Source organism: Corvus cornix, chromosome 2 (genome assembly GCF_000738735.6).
Source record: "Corvus cornix cornix isolate S_Up_H32 chromosome 2, ASM73873v5, whole genome shotgun sequence".
Classification (NCBI taxonomy): Eukaryota; Metazoa; Chordata; class Aves; order Passeriformes; family Corvidae; genus Corvus; species Corvus cornix.
The window spans coordinates 123,607,028-123,632,000 of NC_046333.1; the positions used below are offsets into that span (position 1 = coordinate 123,607,028).

Below are 24,973 nucleotides of genomic sequence, written 5' to 3' on the forward strand. Positions count from 1 at the left end.
TTGTAAATATTTTTTTTTTTGGTATCACAGGTTACCATTTTATTGTATGTTTCTGTACTACTAGCCAGACAGACTTGTCCTGGGTGATTTAAAAGCAGGAATACTCAAAGGTTATGAAGTTGGTTAAGACACCAGATTAAGAGCAGACTTTTGTTTAGTTTCCAAAACCTGATAGTTCTCTCTTATGACTTGTTTTTGGAGGATGTACAGTCATACAGTTCATACATAATCCGAAGTATTTCTCCGCTTCTCTTTTGTAAGAAAGACTCACTGTGACTTTCACCCGTTTATGTAGAGATGGAAGCAACCATTTCTAATTCTGTAAGATTGTTTACATACAAGATTCTGATAAAAATCCCTTCTGGTGACCTCATCCTTCAGGGTGTTCAGTAGCCCAGGCTGGGCTTGAGCCCTTCCACCCCTGCTGTTGTCAGGTAGGAAGGCAGTGGTCCCGGGGAGAGGACATCAAGGCAGTTACTCTGCCAGTAATTTCAGAACAGATTTCCGTCCTTTTCAATGGAATTTCTAAACTATAGGTATTTATTTCAGAGTTGTTTGTGGTTGTGCAAGGATGTGTGCATGTGGATGTGCAACACAGTTAACAATTACTTTATTCAGCAAACAAAATTTTAAACTTGCAACTTCATTTTCTTTCCGTAATTAACTAATTTGATTTTCTTTGGCCCTTGGCCCTGTCAAGGATTAAGTGAGGAGACTTTTGAACTACTACTTTTTGATCACTATGAAAAATATGCCTAGAACATAACCATTTCAGTTGGCATTAACTATAAACAAATTTCCAGTGGTATTTGAATGTGTGACCATAAAATATTTCTGCTGGCATTTCCTTACTAGTTAGCAGCTGTTACCACAGTCTGCAAACATCTATTAAGTTAAGGAAGACATTTTGTAATATTGATTAATAGAAATGAGCTAGAAGATGATAGGCAAAAAAAGCTCTAGGATACAACTCCCTTTTGTTCTTAATTCAAAAAGTGTATAAACAGACCAAATTTCAGTATGAATGTTAGAATTCAGCTGGAGTCCATATACACTGAGTGTAGCTTAACACGTTTAATTTCAGACATAACTAACACTAATCAGATAGGGATTTTTGAAAATGATTTATTCCATTTCGATGGAATTTCCATTTTACTAGCTGTAATGTCAAATATGTAAATGGTAGCCAAAGCTGGATGTGATGTTTCAGTTAAGAATTTTTTTTGCCCGTTGTTTCTTCTAGCATCTTCTTGCCAAATCTTCTGGAGTGCTTGTAATTTCCTCCGTACAGAGCCCAACAGGCTCATCAGCAGCAGAAGGTAAACATAATAGATGTGAGGAATTTCTGGAGATTTATGAGGTTTAGCTTTCTGAAACATACACTGTGTCTGGCAATCTTAGGATGTGGCCACATGTGGACTCTGGGAATTGAAAATGTTTTAAATGGGGCATCATTTAGCCCCTGTTAGAAATAAAGTTTAGGAACAAAAGATGCATTCTGCAATAGCGCTTAAATATCATTTCTGCCCTGCAACAGTGTGTTTTAGTTCAGAAGAATAATAATTTTTTTAAAATGTCTATGACAAACAGATTAAGATCCCTGTTATTTAATAAATTAAACTTACTACCTACAGCCACCCCTATCTTTACAGTGAAAGATCAGAGATCATTATACAGCAACCTAGGAACATGAAGCTACTCTGTACTAAGGAGATTGGCATTATTGGGATTTAGTATCAAAAGCTTCAGCACAAAATACATAAAAGTACAAGCCTCATAACTGTACCATTATTATAAACATTAATTTATTAAATTCTGCCATCTGTTTATGAAAATGTAATTGAAAAATTGCACTCCTACATTAGTTTATTGAGCTGATAAAAGAAGATTCATTAGCAAAGACAGAAATATGCGATTCTAATGATCACAATAATATCACTTCAAGTTAAAGTGTTCTTTTAACCTTTTTCAGTGGGCTTTACTGATATCAATTAATCAGCTTGGATGCTGTCAACATCTTAAGCACTAGAATGAGAGTTCCGTTCTGTGCTAGGCATTTCTCTGCATCTCTTTCTTTTATGTGTTTAGCTAGAAGAGTCTAGAAGAGCATTAGAACAGTAGAGAGAAGCCTCTTCTTCCTGCCCATTGTTTACCTATAGTATTGCCTGGTGGAAGAACTCGTGTCCATAAGCCTAGGTTTTTCATGGCCTGTTTCATCCCTGTTCTCAAGGACTTGAATAAATGAAAGATGGGATCATTTGGAGGTAAATATTGTCAAGAACATCACTTTAACCCTCATCATCTTCCACAGTACACTAAAGTAGAGGGGAAAGGTAGCCTTCAGTGAGAAGGATGGTTAAACAAAAGCTTCTATGAGTTCTGAGATGAATGACACTTGAAATGTTGCTCCTTTGTGAGTTTAAAATCTAAAAACTTTGCATGGCTGCCTCATGCTTTTATTTCTGCCGAGTAATAATACTCTGGGATGCTTCCAACTGTAGCAACCTAATTGCTAAGATTGAAATTATAAACATTTACATATCAGTTTTTGGCCAATGGATTCTGGGTCCAAAAGTTTTTGTGTATTGATTTCCTAGCATTTCTCCCCTTTCACTGTGAGTACAGTGAATCTGGGAGAATGAACATTTTTATCTCCCAACATTCACATGCATGCTTATAAAATGCGCGGCACCTTAAAAACATTGGCAGCATTTTTTTGAGCTTCATTTGGAAGATAATATATTTCAAAGAGAAGAGCATAAAATAGCTAGATATCATTGGAAAACAACATTTAATTATTAATGAAACCAAGACATTGGCTTTGAATGAGAAGCGACTGCTCATTTACTGGAGATTTTACAGCAAAGGTAAATAATGAAATCTCTTTCCTAAGCTAACCTACATAGTAGTTTTGACTTAAAGGTTTTTTAATATGGAAAATACAAATAAACATTTTAACTCCCCTGCAAAATAGGAAAATAGTCTTGCATTCGTGCAGGTTTTGTGTGCATTTGTCACAAGCAGCTATTGTGGAAGTGGGATTATTGCCTGACAATTTCATCACGTCTGTGAAAGTAATGTTTAGGAGGTGAAGTAATACAATGATGCTAATCCAGCTTTTTATAATCAGCCTCCTATGTATATAATATTTATGTTATTGTCTGTGCAGGGTTTTCTTTCCCTAGAAGCATTCCTTATCTGCTAGAATTCTTGTTTGACAAATGAGATTGGATTACTAAGTCACAGCTGTATACACTGGTTGATGTATTGCTGTAGGATTGATAATTCAGGAAAGCAATGTAGTATTTGGGGGTTAATTTTCTTTTCTTAGATACAAGAATCTAATGTTGCTTGCTAGATATTTTCTTCATTTTTGTTATCTAAATTTTACCAGGTTTAGACTAGTTATTGACTCAGTTAATGTAAAAAATGTTGATATGCTGTCAATATTAATGTAGATGTCAGCCCAACACTAGTCCCTAATGTATGTAAGAGCAAGTATTTTTTACCTTGATACAGAAAGGCAGTCATGTGTGAGATTTAATATACATCCTAATCTATCTTGTCATTGCACTAGCCATGGGTGATGTGCTAATGTATGGGCAACCATTTTCTTTCTCTCTTCACACAATGGAATAGATACACATGAATGACAGCCAAGTCTCCACTCTGTAATTATTTGGAGGGCAGTTAGAACATACAGAAGGAATACAGTAATGCAGTAGTTTTAGTTATAGACTTAAAGTCGGTGGCCTGTTGTTTTGTTGATTTGGTTTTTTTTTTTTTAATTTTCCAAGGAACCATATGATCACTTAAAATTCAGAAAAAAGCACACATACCCAAAAAAAAGAAACCCCAAGAAACAAACTAAAAACCAAACCAACCAAACAAACAAAACCCCACCCAACCCCAAGAAATGGCTAAACCTAAGTAAGCGTCCTAACACGTAGGATTTGGAATTTCAGTTCTGAGTCCCTACACTCACAGACAAATATTTTAATGTATTTGAATGCATTCTTTGTGCTGACATCATAATTTTGATTCACTTTTCTTGGGAAAATATATGTTTTATAATACAGAAGATTTATCAAGTATTTCTAAAAAGTGAATAATCAAATGAGATCTTTAATTACATGTCTCCTTAGTATTAATTTTACTTTTCTCTTTCTCCATTGCTTTTTCAAATTGTGAAAAATTATGGATTTATGGGATTGTGAATAAAAGTTGACACAGTGTAAGATAAGCAAGCAAAAATTTATGTCCGTAGCATGTCTCATCCTTGTGCACGTTGGCAAAACCAAAAACCTGAATATTGCTTTTTATATAGAAGACATTTTGATGAGATTGCAGTTTTCTAAAAAGAGAGTCCAAAATTACATATCTCTTAACGCAGCTTGAGTCAACAAATCTTTGACTTCTCATATTAATTTATAATATAGCTTACTTTTGTTCCTCCTTTCAAACTGTAAGAAACTGTCTTTACACATTCAATATGTCTTTGTGTGAGAGAAAATGAAAATGAGGCACACTGTCCAGATCATAAAGATAAGCAACCGCCTGCAATTTCAGCATTATTTTTGCTATATATTTAAGGAGGGAGGGTACGTTTTCTCCTCTGTGGTTAGATGCTATTATTTCTAGACTAAAACTATTGCTTTCCTGGTATCTTGCAGTGTTCCATTCAGAATTAAAATCACTGTGAACATCTTCACTAACTCTAAAGTGAGACTGGTATAATTTCAACAACGGACACTTAGTGCAAAATTCTGGTCACACTGCTTTATATGGAAATACTCTATTTAGGGGAAAAAAAGAAAAAAGAAGAATCCCAAAACATTCTATTTTTAGAATATATGTTATAATCCCCATAGCATTTTAGTTTCCTATGAATATTCTTCTCTGAGAGTAGTAATATAAGGCTAAATTGTTACCTTATGTTTTCATGGGATAGGTCTGTGACCACTGACAGTTATAATTTACAATGATTATGGACATTAACATACTTGACTATCACTATTATTTTTATTTCAAATAGACTTTCAGTGGACTAACGGTATGAGTAGTGGATTTTTTATCATCACTGAATCCTACAAACTTCTTATCAGTCTGTAGCTAAAGTGATGCATCAACACCTGTAGTCGATGGGAGTATTAATTTGTGCCTTTGAGACTATCTTGTATAGACTTGTAGATTGGGTCACAGAAGGTTCTTCTGCCTGTCTCTGATCTGTCCAGCTACCTGCTAGATGACATGGGATCTGAATATTTGTTGAAGTAGCTAAAAGCAAAGAGGGGTGCTTTCAGATGCTTTAATATGCAAATAATTTCTGCTCACTAAAGAGTTTATAATGGCTTCCATGTCACTACTCATTCAGCTAAACATTATGTACATTTCAGTGTTTCTAGGTTTCTGAATTAGAAGTATAAACTTTGATGAGACACAAGTGATGTTGAAGCAGTGTGACAGGCAGTAGATGTGTTCTCACAAACTTACGGCTTTTGCAAGGTCAACATTTTCAGAATATCTATTCAACTTAATCATCAATCTTCCATCTTTTACAACTCAACTCACAAAATCTATTGCCAGTTAAAATTTATGTCAGGGTTTAAATCTGAATTTCTTACCTGAAAATGCTACCATCTCCTCTTGTTGTAGATTGGTGGAGTTGCTGGTAGTATGTCAATATGTAGGTACTATGAAGATCTTGAGTTAAAAATATCACAATAAATTATTGGAAAGCTTTAGAATATTGATTTTTAAATTGACCATAAATGCTAAGTTTTTCAGGAGGAATAGGAAATCAGTTCTTTGCTTGAATATAAGGTACGTATCTGTGATTGAATTTTTTCTCTACTAAGTGTTCAAAAACACTCATGTAGAACACAAGACCATGCAAACCAGTTAATTTAGTGTCTTTGCAACCTGTCATGTTAATATGTAAATACATGTGCATATGTATTTAGACAAATCTAAAAACATGCATTATTTACATGCTGTAAGAGATTTTTTTCTGAGCCATTACAGTCTATTATGTAAATATGTGTTTAAGGGGCATAATATATATTTTTTTAATTTCATTGGATTTTTTACTTGATAGGTCATAATGGCTAGGATCCCTTACACAATACCTCATAATTTATTTCAGTCTGTATTATAGATGTTTCTATGATGTTAATATGAATTTGCATATAAAATATGCTTCAAGAAATTACTGTACACATAGAGATTAATAATTCACGGATTTTAAATGGAAGAGAGAACATCAAAACTGATTAGTTTACATAAGGGTCTGATTCATCCTCTCTGCAGAAGACTAGCACAAAACCTAGGCATCATGTAAGCCTCACTTAAGCCCTCAAAATGCAGCTTAAATGGATTTTAACTGGTGCATAGGCTTTGCTCTGTCAATTGGTGAAGTAGTGAATTTAATCTGAAAGAGAATAATGCATTTCTAAATGCTTCCCATTTCTAGAAGTGAATTAGCAGGTCTTCTAGAAGCACTCAACTTCCAGCAGTCCCCAAAATTTTACTTCCTTGTTTGCAAGAGCAGTGTAATTCAGTTTTAAGTGAAACATGTAAATTCCCTTTCTCTGTGAAGAATCCCATCTGTTTTGGATCATGTCTGCATCGGCCATGGAACAACACACTATAGAGATGGCCGACCTACTTCAGAGGATATGGATACATCTGCTATAGGACAATTATTTAACCCAAATTTATATTCCAACTCATGCATATTTAGATACCAGCTCATATTCCATAATTAAATACTGAATTTAGCCACACCACTGGATTCTGAGGTGCCCTCAAGATCATTATTATTCATGGAAACTGTGTGTTCATCTGGTTACTGAGATGAGATTAAATGTTTGGATATGTTGACTGTCAGTCAACAGATATGACTAAACACAGACAGAAATTTAAAAAATGGTTTCATATTGTTCTGTACCAGCTAATACTTCTGGTTACAGGACAGTGCTGGCACTACTAGAGGGTTTTGTAATAGAAACCTGACAGCCGCCAGTAGCAGAGGCTGAGGGAATGAACAGAGGAAGAGGTCAAGCATACAGTCATGCTTCCCTGGCATAGCATCCCAGCTTCTGGCAAGTTTTCCAGACATCTAGTTTTCAGCAGACCAGGCTTAAGCTGTGAGCATAGGAGAACAAAGAATACCTACAGAGTTTAATAATGGAGAATGTCTCAGGAGGGATAGTAGGAAAAGGGAAAGTGTGACTTGGGCTCCAAAAGCTACTGGGAATGAGGATGTCAGAGGAAAAATAGACATGTCTAGTTAATTGTGAAATAGCAGAAATGCTGTTATTCTGGATCTGTGTTGGGTGCTGGTTGTTTTAAAGTATTTTATCTAATGCTTTGTTTCTAAGCAATATGTTTTGAAGCAGAACAGCTGTTTGTAGGGTATGTTCAGTCTCAGATTGCAAAAAGAGCTGCAGGGCCTAACTTGAGTCAGGCCTGTGGAACGATACCAGTTTATAAAACAGAAAATATGCAAAACACATTGCAGCCTCCGAGTAGGAGCTGTGTGGAGAGGTAGAGGTACAGGGGGCTGTAAGATCCAAGAAATTCTTCCCAAGTCCACATAAATCCCAGGAAACACAAGTGTCCAATCCAAAAACGCCATACAGATAAAGGCTTACATCCTCATGGCCAAACTCTCTCTGCTGGAGTTACCCCTGCTCATTAGGAAGGGGGAATTGGCTACACTCTTTGAAAAAGAAGGCAGAATTGGAGTTTAGTGAACCAGAGTGATAACTGCTCATTTGGCATGACACCTATCAAGGCCAGGGTCAATTTGTAGCTACCTAGTCCAGGTGGAGTGCTACAGAAGTGTCCACATGTTCTTGCTATGGAGTCATCCTGTAGGACAAATTGCTCTGGCAAGACAAGAGGATTTGATTTCAATGGATATCTTCTAAACATAATAAAAACTAAAACCACTCTGAACTACCTTAAACCTGTGTCATGTACTCACTGGTCACCATTAATCTTTTAATTACACTTTGTTGGCTAGGCAAAATTAAGAGTCATATTGAAACTAGTTGACTTGTTTTGGGTGGGGTTTTTGGTTGGTTGGATTTTTGTTGGGTTTTGTTGCTGTTGTTACAGCAGCCTGTTGAGTAAGTCAAATTCTAATGGGCCTTGTGGAGAAAGGTCCTGATGGGAACAGAAATGCTAGATAGGCTGTGCCAGGCCCATGTCAACAAGAAATATAAAACAGTACCCTGATTCGTGTCATGCAGTCTTTAAATATTGCTGAACTGAGGCCTGGGCTGTGTAGGGAGAGTCCATGCAGAAGAAACTGTTTCTTAAACTCTGTCAGATGACACATGACACACTGAGACAAACTGAATTCCCTTTATTTGTCCCTATTTTTTATCTTTTCCCCTTCTATGTTAGGCAGACCTATGGATTGAAATGACTGTCCTTCTGGCTTTATGCATATAGGGATAGATTTATATAGATAAATGTCACCTTCGATATTTGTAATGGCAGCTCTACAATATCATTAAACATTATTTTTTCAAACTAGTTTAGAAGAGGTAATAATATTGAGCAGTTGTACACAAATAATTCATATAAATCCTCTGGAACATATGGATAGGAACTGCTTAAGATTGTAAGGCAAAAATACTAAATAATATACATCATTTGGGGACAGAAATTACATTATCTATGCTCTGTGTGATAATAATTACTTCACGTTCATATTCTGAATGTTTACTAGTATATTTTACAGGAATCCATTACAGGGCTTGCTTGAAAACCTCTTTTTTAGCTATTGTGGATCTCATTCCTTTTGACTTTCCAGGGAAATATCAGATGTCACAATTCCCTGTGGTGGGCTAATTATTTGCTAAATTTTTATTATTTTAAAATACATCAAAGATATGGTTCAACTATGTGAGCCTTGAAAAAATTTGTGGATTTTTTTGTTGTTTGTTTTTGCATTTTGAACATAATTTTAAAACATTCCAAAACAATTCTCTTTCTAGTTTGATTAAAAGAATCATATGAGCCTGGACTGAGACCTCAATACTCAACTTTTAGCCTGGAGCAAATTTCCTTAAAGAGCCAGGGAGAAGGGGGTTGGAGGGGAGGGAGGAAAGTGAAGGAAGGAGGGAGGGAAGCCTCAACAGTGGAAATGCTGACCAAACCTTAACTATAGCATTGTGAATGGCGATGCTATAATGCAATGCTAACAAGGACTCCTGAGATAAATACATCAATTAAAGGCTTGCAGGTGTGTCACTAGGGGTGGATAAAAAGAGAGAATGGGAAAGGATTTGTGCCAGCAGACCTTATGGTTTTGTTGTAATTAGTAATCTGTGCAGGTGTCTATTATGACTAACTGACAATAAATCTTGGTTTCTGTTTTGAATATTGCTTTTGTTTCCCAAGTTCCATGCCTGAAGGGGAGAAAGAAAATGACTAGAAGATTAATTACTGCAATGGTTACTCCCAACAAGATAAAATGGAAAGTAGTAATCTACTGAATGAGATTAAATATTGTTATTATTATTTTCATATTTTATTTTGATAACAGACAAATGAAGGTAGTGTAGGCTGTGTGGGGGTATGTATGTACTGATTTTTGCATTACAATGGAAATATAAGTCTGCTTTGTCAACAGACTTTCTTCAATCTATGTGCATAAGGCAAATATTTTTCTTAAAAAAAGAAATAATGGAAAGGTATCCAAACCTTCTACATCTGTGCAGTAACCTCTAATTCTAAGCACAGTGATGAACTGTAAGTAAATTTTACCATAGAGCCATGTTTTCCTTAGCCTCTCCATCTGCTCATTTTTGACACCCCTGTCATTAACTGTCATTTTCCTTTAAATATACAGTGAAGCTGAAAGGCCAGCTCTACATCACATCATTTCAGATTAGGGGCAGTTCCTTTGAGCTGAGCACTGTTTAGGTGTCAGAAAGAAGTCTCTGACCTCTCTCGTACCACACTGCCGCAGGGCCTTAATTAGTACTGACTCCAGCCATTACTGCAGAGAGGACAAAGGCGACCACATCATTTTTCTACTTAGGAAGTTAGCGTCTGACCTAATAACTTGTCCAGGCTCGCAGGACAGTGTAATGGCCGCACAATGGCAGTGGGGATTATTTGTCAGATTCTTTGCTCCTCTAAATGTACAAAAATCAGGGAAGTTAGCTATTATAGCCTTCCGTCTTGCAAGAGCTGTTTTAGGCCTTCTCTCTGTTGATTTGTCATGGAGAAAATGACAGACAGCAAAGGAGTCAGATATTCCGAAAAATAAAGAGTGTGATAACGAAGTGTAGAGTGGTTTTTGCCCTGACTAGAAGTATCTGATTATTTAAAATATCACTCATCTTACAAGATCTGTTCTGGTGCTATTGACTTCAGTGGAATTTTATCACTTATTTCATGAAGAGCAAACTCAAGTCCAGAGTCAAATGAGCTCCTTTTTTCTCTCTCCTTCTTCCTATCACCCTTCTACATCCCATCCCCCATCTCCTAGCAGAAATTCACTATCACATGAGAAGCATTTAACAGTGCTTTTGGCACAGCATTTTTGATCTATTTCACTAGAAATTGTACTCATTGCATCAGATATCAGCATTATATTGTTCCACAGAATCTCCTTAATTTTCCTATTTGTTTAGTAATATTCCGCTGAGAAATCTTCATGCCAGAATATAACTACTTCTTAATCTAGAACTCTTTCTCTGTCTCATTTTATTTTATTTTTGTTTTTTAAATTATTTAAAGCAATGGAAATTGCTGTAAAAGCTGCACGGTCTCACATCACATTCCTTTATTATCAGCCAGTGTCACATGCTGCAGCACAGAAGCATGCTTTATGCTACTGTAGCAGAAATTGCTTTCACTGTAAGTACATTTCAGATATTTGGCAAGATGATCTAAAACTTGCAACAAGCTAAGACTGTGCTGATCATCAGTTTGTCAAGGTATAGGTATCATGAATGCGTAGTATTTTTGAAAGCTGTTTAACCATAAACAATTCGTCTATTAGTTTGAGGCTTGAGTTTTGTCTTTTTTCTGTAAACAAGAAGTAATTCTTCCTGCTTGTCTTACACCTCCCTCAAAGCAAAAAAAAACGAAAAGGAAAATTTTGGTTCTAATTCTGATATGCTTTTCCACGCATATTGGTCTTTGTAATTTCAATTCTAGTTAGGATTATTTTTACTGCAGTGACTTTGAGCCAGATTGGAGTCTCAGAAATACCATAAAGTTACTGCATCTCCAAGGATATATCTTCTTAAGTGATCACACAAGGGTTATTACAGTATTATCAAAGCTGCAAAATGTTGCATTAGTGTTTCTTGTGCTCAAACAGCATTTAAAGCAATAGTGTGAATTGAAGTTCTACAACAGGGCCCAAACTGAGCAAAATTTGCAACAGACTAGAAAAGTTTCTATATAGAGCTATAACATGGAATAAGACTGTTGGGGCCAGACACTTCAGTCTATGACAGTGTGATCAAGCATTATTTCATTTAGTCTGTGAGCTGAAATAATAGCCTATAAAGTGTTTCAGAGTAGTCCTTTGACTACATATCATATATTGCAATTTCCTTATTCTCTTTTAGATTACCCACATACATTGATTTTTTTCTGAGCAGCAGGAAGGTGAACTTTACCTTTCTGAGCATAAATAACTGCAGATTCAGAAATGTTCATTTCACCAGAAAGATACAGCACCAAAAGAGGTCTATATGAAGGAAGGGGCTTCTGACTTTCTGTGGATCTTTATGGCTGCAGAAGTTTATTCTCCAGAAATGGGAATAGCGTCTTCTGGCAGCTATTTCAGCAATTTAGCTGATGCTTTTTGCCCTCCATTTGCTGAAGAACAATATCTGGTCTGTGATTCTATTCATAAGTTAGATTAAAATTTTAAAGGACCACTGCCTAGCAACTTCTTCTTCTTAAGGATTGACAGTTTTATTATGAAAACCACATTAAAATGAGAGTTGCGTGCCATCATTTTCCCATTGTACTGAAGCACTCAAGAAGGGCAGATGGAAAAGAACCTCAATGCGACCTAAAGGTATCTTGGATGCAGGAGTCCTTTCCACGTGCCACAGAGCCAGTCCTAGGGGCATTGCAGGCAGCTACGTTCAGCAGTCATGGATGAATGGCAAAAATGGGGATCTCATCTTCCTCTCTGTCATTTGTCTAATCAAGATTAAACACATTTTCAGATTATTGGCCACTTCACTGACTCTCCCCACTGGTAGTGAGGCAAATGAGTTGCTCTAGCAGAGGAATATGAAACTGCCTGAGCTGTGGGTAGACAGTAAGAAAATAGGGAATGTGGTGAATTTGTAAGAGTTTCTCTTTCACCAGAGACTTCCTTTCTTTTGTGCTCTATGAGGAAGGCTAGTTCTTCTAAGCTGGTTGATTTAGCAGTCTTTAGGATTCAGATTCAGGGGATTGGAAGGTCACTAGTGTGTACTATGGGGAAAAGACTTAAAAAATCAAGATCATATTTGCATATTTGCATTTATGAGGCTGTTACTTGTGCCTACACAATAAGGACTGTACACATGCAGAAGAGTATACATGGTCATTAATAAGTGAAGTCTTAACTGAGCTTATGATAGCTGCTTTTACAAGATTTTTTAATGTTACTGGTAAATAGTAGGCATTTTCTAACTTCCTACAATTTTTTTTTTTTTTAAAAGTTGTTTGAGGGAAAAAAGTCCAGAAAGGAAGAACAATCAGAGACAAGGACTACTTGTAGAGAACACTAAAGCTTAGACACAAGCTAAGAAAAGCCCAAGAAATCAAAGTTGAGTTTGACATGGTATTTTTCTGTTTTCACTTGGGCTTCTGTGCACCTTTCCTTTTTCTTTTTTACTTCTTGTGGGTTTTTTTTTTTCCTTCTTCTGTGGTAAGATAAGGAGAGTGTCAAGCTTAGAATATTCTGGCTTTTATTCCTTTGCATCATAACTTTGCTATTGCTAAGACCTACCTTTTTGGCCTGTGAATAATAGTTTTTATGTCATGATGGTGTAGTTAGAAGAATCAGATAGTTTTAAAGCATATTCAACCATCCTTTTTGCTTACTTTTAATCAACTTGTTCTTCCAAACAAGGTATGGAATTGATAGCTGTTATTGATTGCTTGTAGCATTACCTAATCTTCACTAAATGTAGGAAGCTTTTCAGATTTAGAAAGGTGGCAGAAAATGCCTAGTAATGATGCTGCTGGGAATTGAAGCTCAATACCGTGGTCAGTATAAAAGTGATATAGCTATAAGAGGTATTTTATTATAGGTCTGTTGTTTTTTATTAAATGCTCAAGTTGGTGTAATTTACAGATATTTTGGAGTTTCTTATGTTTTTATCAGCTGTTTCAGTATTTAATTTGTTTGAATTTACACCAAGAAAAACTTTTCTTAATGATAATATGCTGGAACTTTGGAAAACTACAGAATGTAAGGAATACAGTACTGTAATAACGTAAAAAAGAGATGTCATTTATGCTTTCAATACAAAAGGGGAGATATAAGAAATCATTACTAAAACAGATATAAACGTGACCTTCACTGTAGTTCAGTAATTATCCTAGTCCACGGTATGGTGTTTGTATCATGATTTCCCTTATTTCCTCTTTGTTTTCATTTTTATCTGGGTACTTCACTGGTTAGTAATAGCTAAAGGGAACGCATTTATGCAAGGCGAGCATTCAGTTTGCAAGTGAATTTGCTTGTAGCTATTGCCACATTTGAACCTCACTAATGTATGTAAATTAAAAACTCTGGTATTTGGATCGCTCCTGTTTGAAATAAAAACAGAATCTGATCATTACAATCTGCAAGCCAGGTATTATCACTGGACTAGTGAGCCGCTGATGATAAATTGTACTGAATAGCTTGTGGATAGAATATTTTATCTCAGTTCTCTATCACACAGCACTGCATAAAATAAGAATGATTCATCAAGCATGAGAGCTGGTGGTTTATGAAATTCATTGCTCACGGCAAGTGTATTTTTTAAAATTCAAAAGACAAAGCAACTCACAAGGGTTATTTAGTAATCAGTGTGAATTACTTCTAGGTATAAGCCTTAGTGGAAAAAATTAAAAATACATTTGCTGTACAGGAAGCATTATTGCTGTGGGTGCTATAATTTAACTGCTTCTCATCTATACTTTTGTTTTATTGTGTGTGTGTGTGACCATTTTGGATTCCAATCCACCCCCCCTTTATTTTTAAAAGTGAACCTGCATAATCAGTTGTAGCAGGATTATTACGTCGAACAAGTCTATTCTATGCTCTCAGCAGAAGCATCTTCGGGGGCTTGTACACCTTAGGCTGCAGAGGATATTTTGTTTATTCAAAAAGACATGTAAAAGGAGAAGAGCAATATAAAGTCATCTTTTTTTCCTTCAGATTTACAGTAAGAATGTTTCATTTCTTCTTGTGTATTGATGTCCCAAGGCAATGTTCCAAATGAAAAGATAATAACTTATGAAGAAGTGTCAAAAACTAATTAAGTTTTGTAACTTGTTTTTCCTTCACATAAAGTATATTTTTCATCACACTGTCCAGTCACATGCTGGGATTCTTGCTAACATCATCACATGCCAGTCACACCAAGTCTCAGTGGTTCTTCTCCTCCTGTCATTATTTTCAGCATCAATTAATTTTCTTGTGACCTCGCCTTTAGAAAATGTAGCAGGGAATTATCAGTGCATGCTTTGTACAGTCTATTTGGAAGGCATTAGGCCACTGTGTGTATTTGAAAATGGAGTAGGCCAAACATTATATTTTCTCACCTGCAGGGTTGCCTAGTAACCTGAATTAAGGATTTTCACCAAGCCTTCAAGACAAATAGAAAAACTGTAAAGCAGGTTGACCCAGGTGGGAGACTCAGACCCACTCATGTAGATGAGCATTTTGAATGAGGAAATATAAAATGCAGCTCCTCATGAACATTATTGTAGAAATAGTTTTTGTAATTAAAACAGCCTATTTTCTTGGCAAGTAAAAAGCATGTGATGCATTGTATTTCACTGTTGCTAAATTTGTGTTGTGAAGTACACTTTATTTTACTTTTTGACTTATTATTTGCTTGTGGACTGTCAAAATTGAGCACTCAATGAAGGGATTGAGAAAGTGTCTTTAAAACATGTAAATATATCTTTGGTGGTATTGTCACTAAAAGCATGCACGCTTGCCTGTGTTGGGTAGCAGTTCACGTAGATATGTTCAGCTTTCATTTAATCACTTCAAGGAACTAAATTCCTTGTTTAATGTATTGCCATTGAAAAGAAAGATTAGTGTACTTTAGAGGTGGGGGTCATTCTTTGTAACGCTATTACAGCTTTGTCCTTGACATGCAAGATTCCTCCAGAAAAGGAAGGGGGGGGGGGGGTTCTGGAAATTCTGCCTCAAAGGTACAAAGCAAAGAAGTAGCACAATTAGAATGTCGGCACATAGTGACAGTCCTCTGCAAATGATGGTGTCAGGCCACTGAGGGGCCGAGGGTGGCAGGAGTGACATTCACCCTAGCAAGATGGAAATAAATGCCCTGTTTGATAAAAGAAAACAGACAATTTATGTATACCCTGAAGAGTTAACAGCTAGTGAGCCATTCCTATGGGTCAAGTGCTGCATTTGCATTTTGATGGGATGTTATCAAGTAATTAATGCACCAGTCAGGATTTATTACCTCAGGAGTGAACTGAAAGGTTCATTACAAAATCGGTTTCACTTGAAGATAGGCATTTCCTCAGAGTTAGCTTTTGACATGTTGTTCCTAGCTCTCTCTGCCTGTGGCAGCAATGGTAGAAGGCCAGTGAGGTGAAATTCATTGCTTAATAAGGGCATTCACTTTGGGTATTCTTGTGATAATAAATGTATACATCAAGGCCGCACTGCCTTGTCAGTTTAATTGCTTCTTGTGCTCCTTAACAAGCCAATCTTAATCAGTCTGGACCATGTTATGAATAATTTAGGGATCAGCAGACTTCACGCTTAATAAGATATACTAGATTATAAAACTTAAGTGCACTGTTTATAGAAAGCACGGAAAACACTTTAAGTTTTTATTAGCAGCAAGGAAAAAAACCAAAACAAACCCAAACCCAAACCTAGTAGTGAGATTTTCTAACACTTGCATTTTGTGAGCAACAGCTGTGTGTCTCCATGCCGAAACCCCCTCCACTTCTGTCAAAGGGCCACAGTTCGGCCTCTCTGTCCCCCTAAGCCTCTGCCAGACATAATGGGAAATTTGAGCAAGCCATGAGATTAAAGCCCAGAATCTGTGGCCAACCAGCAATTGTCATTTTAGAAAACATTCTTTTATCTTTTTAAATGCAAAACAGATCTTATTTTAAAACATTTTCTAATGAACAAAAATTACCTTTTTGTTGTTTGGTGGTTGACTGCCTACATGGATTTTAATGCAACTATTTAGATTTGAGATTGGGTTGCAAAACCTGTATCAACAATAGGATTTTTAAATGTTTTTCTTTTGTTTAATGATACAGGTGAAATATAGGATCGACTGTAAATCACTCATACATAAAATGCGAATTATTAAAGTAAAATACCTTTTATTTATTAAGGTGATACAGAAATACATTAAAAAGAAACAGAAATAGTCTCCAATCTCTGTGAGCCTATTATGATTCGTCCATCTAATAAGTGTTGTTTGATTAAAAAGGAACATTTAACCTTTTTGTTTTAAAAGAATTCTTTGTCCTCCATTTTACCTCAACATTTGCAGGCTATAAGTTGTCCACAGAGTAATGCATCATTCAGTTTATGACATCTAATAAAGGCCTACTGCAAGCATTAGAACCAGGTGCTTCAACAATTTTCCTGTCTGCTTGTAGCTGCTTCTGTTTGTTCTCTTTTAGCCTAGATAGGAAAAAAAGAAAAAAAAAAAGAACCCTAACAAAAACCTGCAACATTTTTCATTATTTTCTTTTTTATTCCTTTCTGTTTAAGCCTTGACACGTGCTGACAGCACTACGGTATCTGTCATTTGATGCTCGTGTAAACAATAGCTGCATGTATTTCTGAACACAGAGCGTATTTATTAGTATAAATAGAGATGTAATTAAAGGCTATGCTTTCAGTCGTTAGATAATGTATTAAAATAATGTTATTGTTCAAATACATTTATGAATCAGGAAGATAGGTACCAGTAAATGAAAAACAACTTCAAACCTATTTCCCAACCTATAGCTGGACTATCATACTCCTTTGTTCTTGTGCAGGTTAATAGAGATTGAGGAGATGGGCAGAGGAAAAGCAGTGCAATTTTCTGCTATTTAAGCTTGGCGAAATGGCACTCTTCAGGAAGCAGCAAAAAGTATGAAAGCGTAATAGGCATTTTAAAAGTAGAAGTCCATATAGCTGCTTGAGGGATCCTCAGATTTAGGCATGCATAGAATCACGAATGAGATAATCAGCATTGTGAAATTGAAACCTGTCTGCTGCCTGCTGCTGTTCTTCCCTCTTTCAGTGGAGTGATTTGTAACACTCATCTTCTTCAGGCAAGGCAGCCTTCAAGATTATCCAGAACTGTCAATAGTAATTGCCAAAGTATTTTATTACCTACAGAAAATCAAAGGAATTTTATAACCAACAGTTATCAAGTTTCAATACACAGTATAAAGAGAGCAATTTTAGTTGGAATACAATCGTGTTTGGCTTGCTTTTATGTTCTTGAGACAATTCCTGTGCAACCAACTACAACATTCACTGTATTTAAGCTGGAGGCAAGAATATGCATGTGTACTTGTAGTTTAAAAAAATTACATAATGCTTACAAGCTTCTGCAAGCAAGTGGTTTTTAATTGCCATGCAAACTATGCCTTAACTAATTACTTCTGAAAAGAATGAGGTTTCTATAAAACTTGAGATGGCATATTGAAATTCTGGCAGTAGATATAAGTTTAACTGGGGCATTCTCTGTCATGAAGCAAATAAAATGCCTGGAAATTAGCAAAATATGACACTGATTATAAAGTCTGAAAACATTAATGTTGCAGCTCTTATTATAGTCTCTGAATATTACTGCTATGTGAACCACAGTTGTGATTGTCAGGCGTTCATTTAACACAATTCTGTTTTGCTACAGGGTCACCCGTGATTCAAAGCTTTTCAGATGCTTGGCTTCTTACTCAGGCTATGCATGAGTGAGGACTGCATCTTCTGTTCAACAGTGCTTTTCTGAGCCGTGCATTTCACTTTCCTTCCCTGACACCAGGGAACAGGAAAGTGTGACTGTCTAAGTGTTTGGTGGGAGAAAATTCAGTTTCTACTTTTGACAGTGTATTTCCCCTCTAATTCATAATGTCAAGACTTCATGACATGACTGTCTCTGTGGGTTCTTTTCAAAACAAATATACAAATTTACTTGTGAAAAATAAATTGGCGTGGGGAAATGCCTCGGTTTAAGTTCCAGACCAGATAGGTGCACATGTATGTTGAGTCGTGTGCGCAGGATTTTACTCACGGCACCAAAAAGCAGGTGTCATTTCTACTGAGAGGCTGCACTGAAAGAGAAATAAGCCATGAACAAATTTTATACTACTACAGCCATGAAACCATGATTATAGCATAACAGAGAGCTCTCCTTTCAACTGTGAACCTCCTTGCTCTTTCTACATAAGCTTTTGTTTTTAAAAAAAAGACCTGTTAATTGAATTATTAATTGTTGTTGAAAGGGTAAGGTACTTTACCAAGAACCTCCTTTTATAATACTGCAATATATGAAAAATTTAACAAAATGGTAATTAGGCGAGAGGTTATTTATATACTATTAAAATGCTGATGTAATTATCAGAGAGTTATTCAATTACACCGGATAATAGACATTTTTAATGTAAGGAAGATGGCTAGCCTGCTGGAATTTTGCTAATTTGAGGAACCTGGGACCAGGACACTGCGTCCTGTATTTTTTTCACTCTTATAATTTATACTAATTTGTTCATATTGTACAGTGTGTGAAACATGCATTGATACATTTTTCCATCTAGTATTTCTGTATGGATTACAAAAGTGTATTTTATATATACATCAACCACATTTCTGCAGATATTTAAGCACATCAGAATTTGTCCCTTTTCAAAAGAACTTCATTACCTCACCTGCTCATCCTGAAAGGAGGAACATTCAGGGCTAACAGAGAGTTAATACAACAACATAATCACATTTCTTGTTTACTTAGACCTGTGGTTTTGAACTGAATAATGACAGGAGAAGTTGATGTTTGTATTTTTGAGGGCCTGGAACTTGGTGTTTGAACTAGGTGGGTGCAAATGCTATTCTCTTTAGTCCCTGGTTGTCTTAGTAGAATATTTTCCCGTTAATAAATCTGGAATTGTCAAAAGCCAATGTGGGCATTTTGTCACTCTAACACACATATTTCAATTATTTTTCTTTTTGTTTGATTCATTTTAGTTTACACTTTGCTACTCTGGTTGTATGTTTAAGCATTTTAGAAGTCTCATTAGTTTGTTTATTAAGAGGAAGGAATCTACATAGTAGAGAGGAAGCATATCCTCTATTATTCCAGATACTGAATAGCTCAAGAAATGACTAGTGATCATTTTTCTAGTCAGCTGTATGATCGTGGAGACTGTCATGATGTAATGGTGATATGGACATGTGGCTGTAATACCATTTTCTCAGAAGATGAATGAATTGTCTCTGATTCTAAGCTGATTGAAGTATTGGCATTTGAAGAGTCAGAGCATAGGAACAAAAGAATCTGTCTGTGCAAAGCTGTACTACAACTCACATTAACCTACAATGTCTGGCAACAAAATCAAGGGGGTTTTAAATGTTTTTTCTTCCAAAAAAATCCAGAATGCAAGTTGTTGGAAGTTTTAAAACAGGAGAGAAATGCAGAGCAGGATATTTGTAGATCATAGTTCAGATACAATTTTCTGTTAGGACACAGAATCTGAAAATGCTCCAGTTAAAAGCAGCTTAGCACTAGCAAAACTCTATTAAATTTAGCAGAGTTAGTCTTAATTTTCACTAGTTTGTGTGAGAAAACCGTAATTGTCACTCATTACTGTAGAGAAATAAATTGCATTTCTTTCTTAAGTCTTTGTTTGTTTAAACCCTGTATGGTTGCATTTAACATTGGATTAGGTAGGGTAAGAGTTTACTGAGAAATTGCACAGCTGTATTTGTACAGAGCTGTACCTGATTCCCACCTCCTGTAGTGTGAGCAGTGGTAAGTGAACTGTTTCTGTGTTGTTCACTCACTCAGTCAGATCGAAACTCAGCTCAATAGCATTAAACTAGCTCCCATTTGAAAGATTTGTCTTACAAAACCCTGAAAACTGCTCTGAACATGCATACATTGATTTTGTTGCTGGAATCTCCTGAGCTTTGATGAAAAGGAGACTCCACATGCAGGTGAAAGAGGGTTTACCTCTTCAATATTAAAAAGAGAAGATTAAGGATTTTTGTTCAGCTAAGGCTGAACTAATCAGTGGCATGTGAAGGTAAGAGACCTGGCCTCATGCCTATAGTATGATAATGTTATTTTTTTGGGTTGAACAACAAGTTCAAATTTCTCTAGTAGCTGCTTCTGAGTAACTGTCTACCATTATTCCCATTTGCACAGGTAATTGAATATCCAGGGGTGCAGCAGTAAAGGTTTTTATTTTAGCCACAGAGAGGGAGGTATTTGTCATGTTCATTGCAGGAAATTTGCTCAAATTTTGTCCTGGAAAAGATGCAACTGTTATATCAATTCACTGAACAACATCTGTATGATAGTATTCTAAATGCTGAGCAGTTTGGTATTCATGGAGGAGATAAGGCATTTTTTGTAATCAGAAGTTTAGATTCCTTCCATTTAGTTCTATTAAAACATTAGAAAATGGGGATGAGTGATTTTCACAAAATTTCAGGGTTTGCTCTAACCAAAAAGGTTCCTTTAGGCTTCCAAGTTGGAGAACCTTTCTTTTTTGTACTTGCTAAAGACATTCTGCACAGTACTTGCGGTTATCATAGCACATACGCCTATGTGAATTTTAGTGCAAAAAGAAGAGTAGGGTAGCTTTAATTTGCACATGTCATCACTGAGAAGAGAATGTCACCAGAATGTAACGCACAACATCCTAGGGAAAACAATAGTTTTTCACCTTCTACTGTCTGATCCAGCTTTCTCTTGTATTCACCTGTGGAAAGTCAGATAGCAAAAGCACTCCTTGAAATTGTGGCACAGGTAAGGCTTTGCAAAATATAGAGGGAGAAGGCAGTAATTGTTTGAACAAACTAGCTATGCTGTAAGATATCATACCATGTTACAAATATATCTGAACTTAAGTCTTATCAGCCATGCTTTTGATCTTTAGTAAGAAATACAGTAACAAAACTAAAATGAATGCTACAGAGACAGATAAATCTAGATAAGCTGTTTTCAGAAATTAGATAACATTTATTTTTCATCATTTATAAGAATTGCTTCTTTTGCCTCTTAGGCATATGGTGGTTGCATTCTTGCACAGCGTGGTTCTTCAGCAGATCTGCTCCCCTGCCATCCTTAAACTGAGGTGACACTCCAGAAACACATGGAAGTCCAAATAAAAAAGAGTAGCTTCTCAAACCTATCTCTTAGTTTTAAAACTAACAATGACTTATCTGGAAAACTAATTGTGGATGATGACTTAGCCTTACTACAGTCTGACCATAGAGCAGAGAGGGCAGGAAAAGCAAGCTCTGAAATAACTCATGGGACTGGAGGATTATTTGTCTAACTCAGTGAAATTGTGAATAATCTTCAAATCCTGCCGTAAAAATAATGTGCAAATACTGCTTAGGAAATTTGAGTTAAAACTCAAATGTATTTAATGACCACATATATTCTTAAAAGTATTTAGTGCTTTCATTGACAGAGAAATATTTATTTTACTACAGCATTTCCAGTTTGCTTGACTTACAAGACTCAATAGCACACCTATAGCAATTCAGAATTAAGGAACTTAAAAGCAGTAATGATGAATTTAGGCCAGTTGCAATTTGAAAGAACATTGCTGACATTTTAAAATTACATGATTCTCTTGGAATTCATTTCATACTTTAATTCTGTTATATCAAGAAACGTTAGTTGTAAGAGTAGAAGCTGAACTGGTAGCATATTTTTTCCTAAGACAATCCATAAAGATGTCCCTACACCTCTTTGATGTGATAAGGAAGTGTTAAATCAAAGTGAATCCTTACTCTGCATCTTGGGACAGAATACTGCTTAAGCCAATTGTTACTATTCCTGAGTGTTTTAGACAGTGAACCATGCATCTCTCTCTGCACATCAGAGAAGATTGTAGCAGTCATTGTGCCACCTGCTATCACTTAATTAGTATAATCATCTAATTTCCAGTTGGAAATAATGGCATCATGCACTTTTTAGTAATTGTAACCATCATAATATATTCCAAATTATGTTACACTAACATTATGTGATTTAGAAATATTAGGAGGGGGTATTTCCTTTGCATTTGTGCAGTGGTCTTTCTGATCTTGACTCTCACCCAGCAGCAAAAGTCCATAACCAGTTTTCTGTGTTATTATGATCCTAAAGATATCACTGATTCATATCATAACTCTGTAAATGAGCCTTTGGTAAGTATGATTTAACCTTTAGTGGACAGAGAAAAGAAGAAATAATGGAAACAGCAGCTTGTCATAATGTAAAACACACCCGTGCTTCAAAGAATTTGATCTTGTTTCTTAGCAAAATAATTTTTTTGAAAAACAAAATGTTGGTGATCATGTATGCAATTTATATTTTATATACATTCTGTTTGTGGTTCTCAGTTTAAGGAATAATTTCGGTTGATCAGAATAGGTCTTAATGTTTAAACATTACTATACTGCAGCAGTTTTTTTGCTCCTGGAGATTTCATCACAGCAAATGAATAGGTAATAAATGGGTCAGTTTGGGGCTGCTTCGTTTCACTGGACGGTTCTGGGCTATGAGGCTTCAAAAACAGAAAGAGAGAGAAAAAGAGAAAGAAATAGGCAATGACATGAAGGGATACAGGCAAACCTGAGCCACCGTCAGAGCTAACCCTCCCCCACTCCCAATGATACTGTCTGGCTAAGCAAAGCACTGCCACATATATATCAGGCAAGGTTATTACCACTCTGCTTTGTAAACATGCTATGCCTCCTGGACATCTTCTATTTTTATTTCATTTTTGTGTTATATCTTATATGTAAATCTAGGCTGGCGAGAGTCAGGAGGCATTCATAGCATTGGGCCAAATTCATTCCAGGTGCAGTTCGAGGTCTGTTGACTTCAATGAAATTACACCTGGGATGAATTTGGTCTATTATTAACTATAGAGATTACATGTCCAGCTTCCATAGTATACTAAAATACCCAGAATACATATAAATAATGAAGTATGTAATTACAGTCCTGGTTTTAATTTGTGTTCCTAAATGTACTGATGCTTTTGCACATGTTTATAGTTATAGCTATGCTATTGTAGTATATTTTTGTTTAGTGCAAATATGTTTGAGTTTTTCTTTAAAACGGAGATACACACAATGTTTACTTTCAAATGTCTCAGTAAGTCTTTCAAAATCCATATGATGGCTGATTCCATATAACAATATTAAATTATATTTTTCTTAAATATCAGAGAGAGAGAGAGAGAGAGAAACATATGCAGGACATCACGATACTGCCACTTAAAATCATTCTGCAAACAATGAGCTTACCTTCCTGTGGATTATACGTTAATCAATACATACAAGTAGGTGATCTTGTCATAGCTGATAGGAGCCAATAGAACTGTTACCTATCAATATGAAAAATTTCATTCATTTTAATGTTTCCTGTCTCAAACAGTACATAACAGGTCAGTTGACAGGAATTTGTGTCTGACCAAACCCAGAAGCTAGGCAGTATTTAAATGGTCACTTCCTTCATTAGGAGACATAAAAAGCATAAGTATGACTTACCTCTGCCTACATCTAATTCCGTTTGCTTCCCCTGTATCGTTTTGTACATTCCTGCATCTTTCAGCATGGCACACTGTGAAGACCTAGTAAGCGAGTTGAAGTCAGATGACGCTAACGAATCCCAGCGCAAATGACTGAATCAATAGGAAACCAGCCACTGCTGTTTAAGTGTATCGATAAATGTACCTTTATTTTCTCTTGAATGGATAAGTGTCGCAGTTAAGAGTCCTATGGATCTCTTAATTGAAAGTTAATTTTAAATCAATAAAGAGAGTCATTTAAATATTGATCAGTCCTTTCTACACGAATTGTTAGCTGATTTTTTTTTTTTGAAACAACTTTGTTTAAATGCAATCAATAGCCCACAATCAGTGCGTTCCATAAAAAATTGACAGATGTTCCCAAAATGCCTGCTAGGCATATTCTTATCTGTTTACATATGTAGCATAGATATTTCAGTCCTTTTCAAATGTATCCAGGTATCTATGGCAGAAATGTGATTTCCTTAAATACCAAACTGCACTATTAAAACGCATTCTTCCCCTTGCTTTTCAATAAGGTGGTTTAACATTAAAAACGAAGAGGTTTTGGATTTCCTTTGATTCTACAAGTAATATTCATATTGTTTTATTAGTGCAGGCAGACTGCAAAAGAAGAATGCCTTTGTTTTGCACATAGGGAAAAGAGAGATAAGGGCTTATATGAAGCACATGTTCTCTGGAATTTGTGTGTCATAATCCATCAGATGTGTTACTATATGCAAAATGATACCTAGCTTTTAATTGTATAGACATTTATGTACACTTTGTGCATGCATGTTGAGTAGTAATAATTTTTAGCTTTATTTCATGATATGGTCTCCTCAGCAGCACATAGCAAGGCTATATTGTTTCAATTTGACAAAGCACACAAGTTAAAAGGATACAAATTTCATTTCATGAGATTCGTTGAGATTAACCTAATAAAGTAAACCTAGCTACACGGGGCTTTCAACATTTCAGC

General features: G+C 35.8%; 1 protein-coding gene and 1 long non-coding RNA gene across 4 annotated transcripts in view; one reads left to right on the top strand and one right to left on the bottom strand.

The window, feature by feature from the left end:
- Positions 1–24,973, top strand: part of ZFHX4 (zinc finger homeobox 4) — a 149,246-nt gene that overhangs the window by 77,634 nt on the left and 46,639 nt on the right. The window lies entirely within an intron of this gene.
- On the bottom strand, positions 20,917–24,034 carry LOC104692806. The gene is made up of 3 exons (XR_752414.4): positions 23,972–24,034; positions 23,729–23,808; positions 20,917–22,980 (listed from the first exon to the last, which is right to left on the bottom strand). It is a non-coding gene; the product is annotated as an uncharacterized LOC104692806 (long non-coding RNA).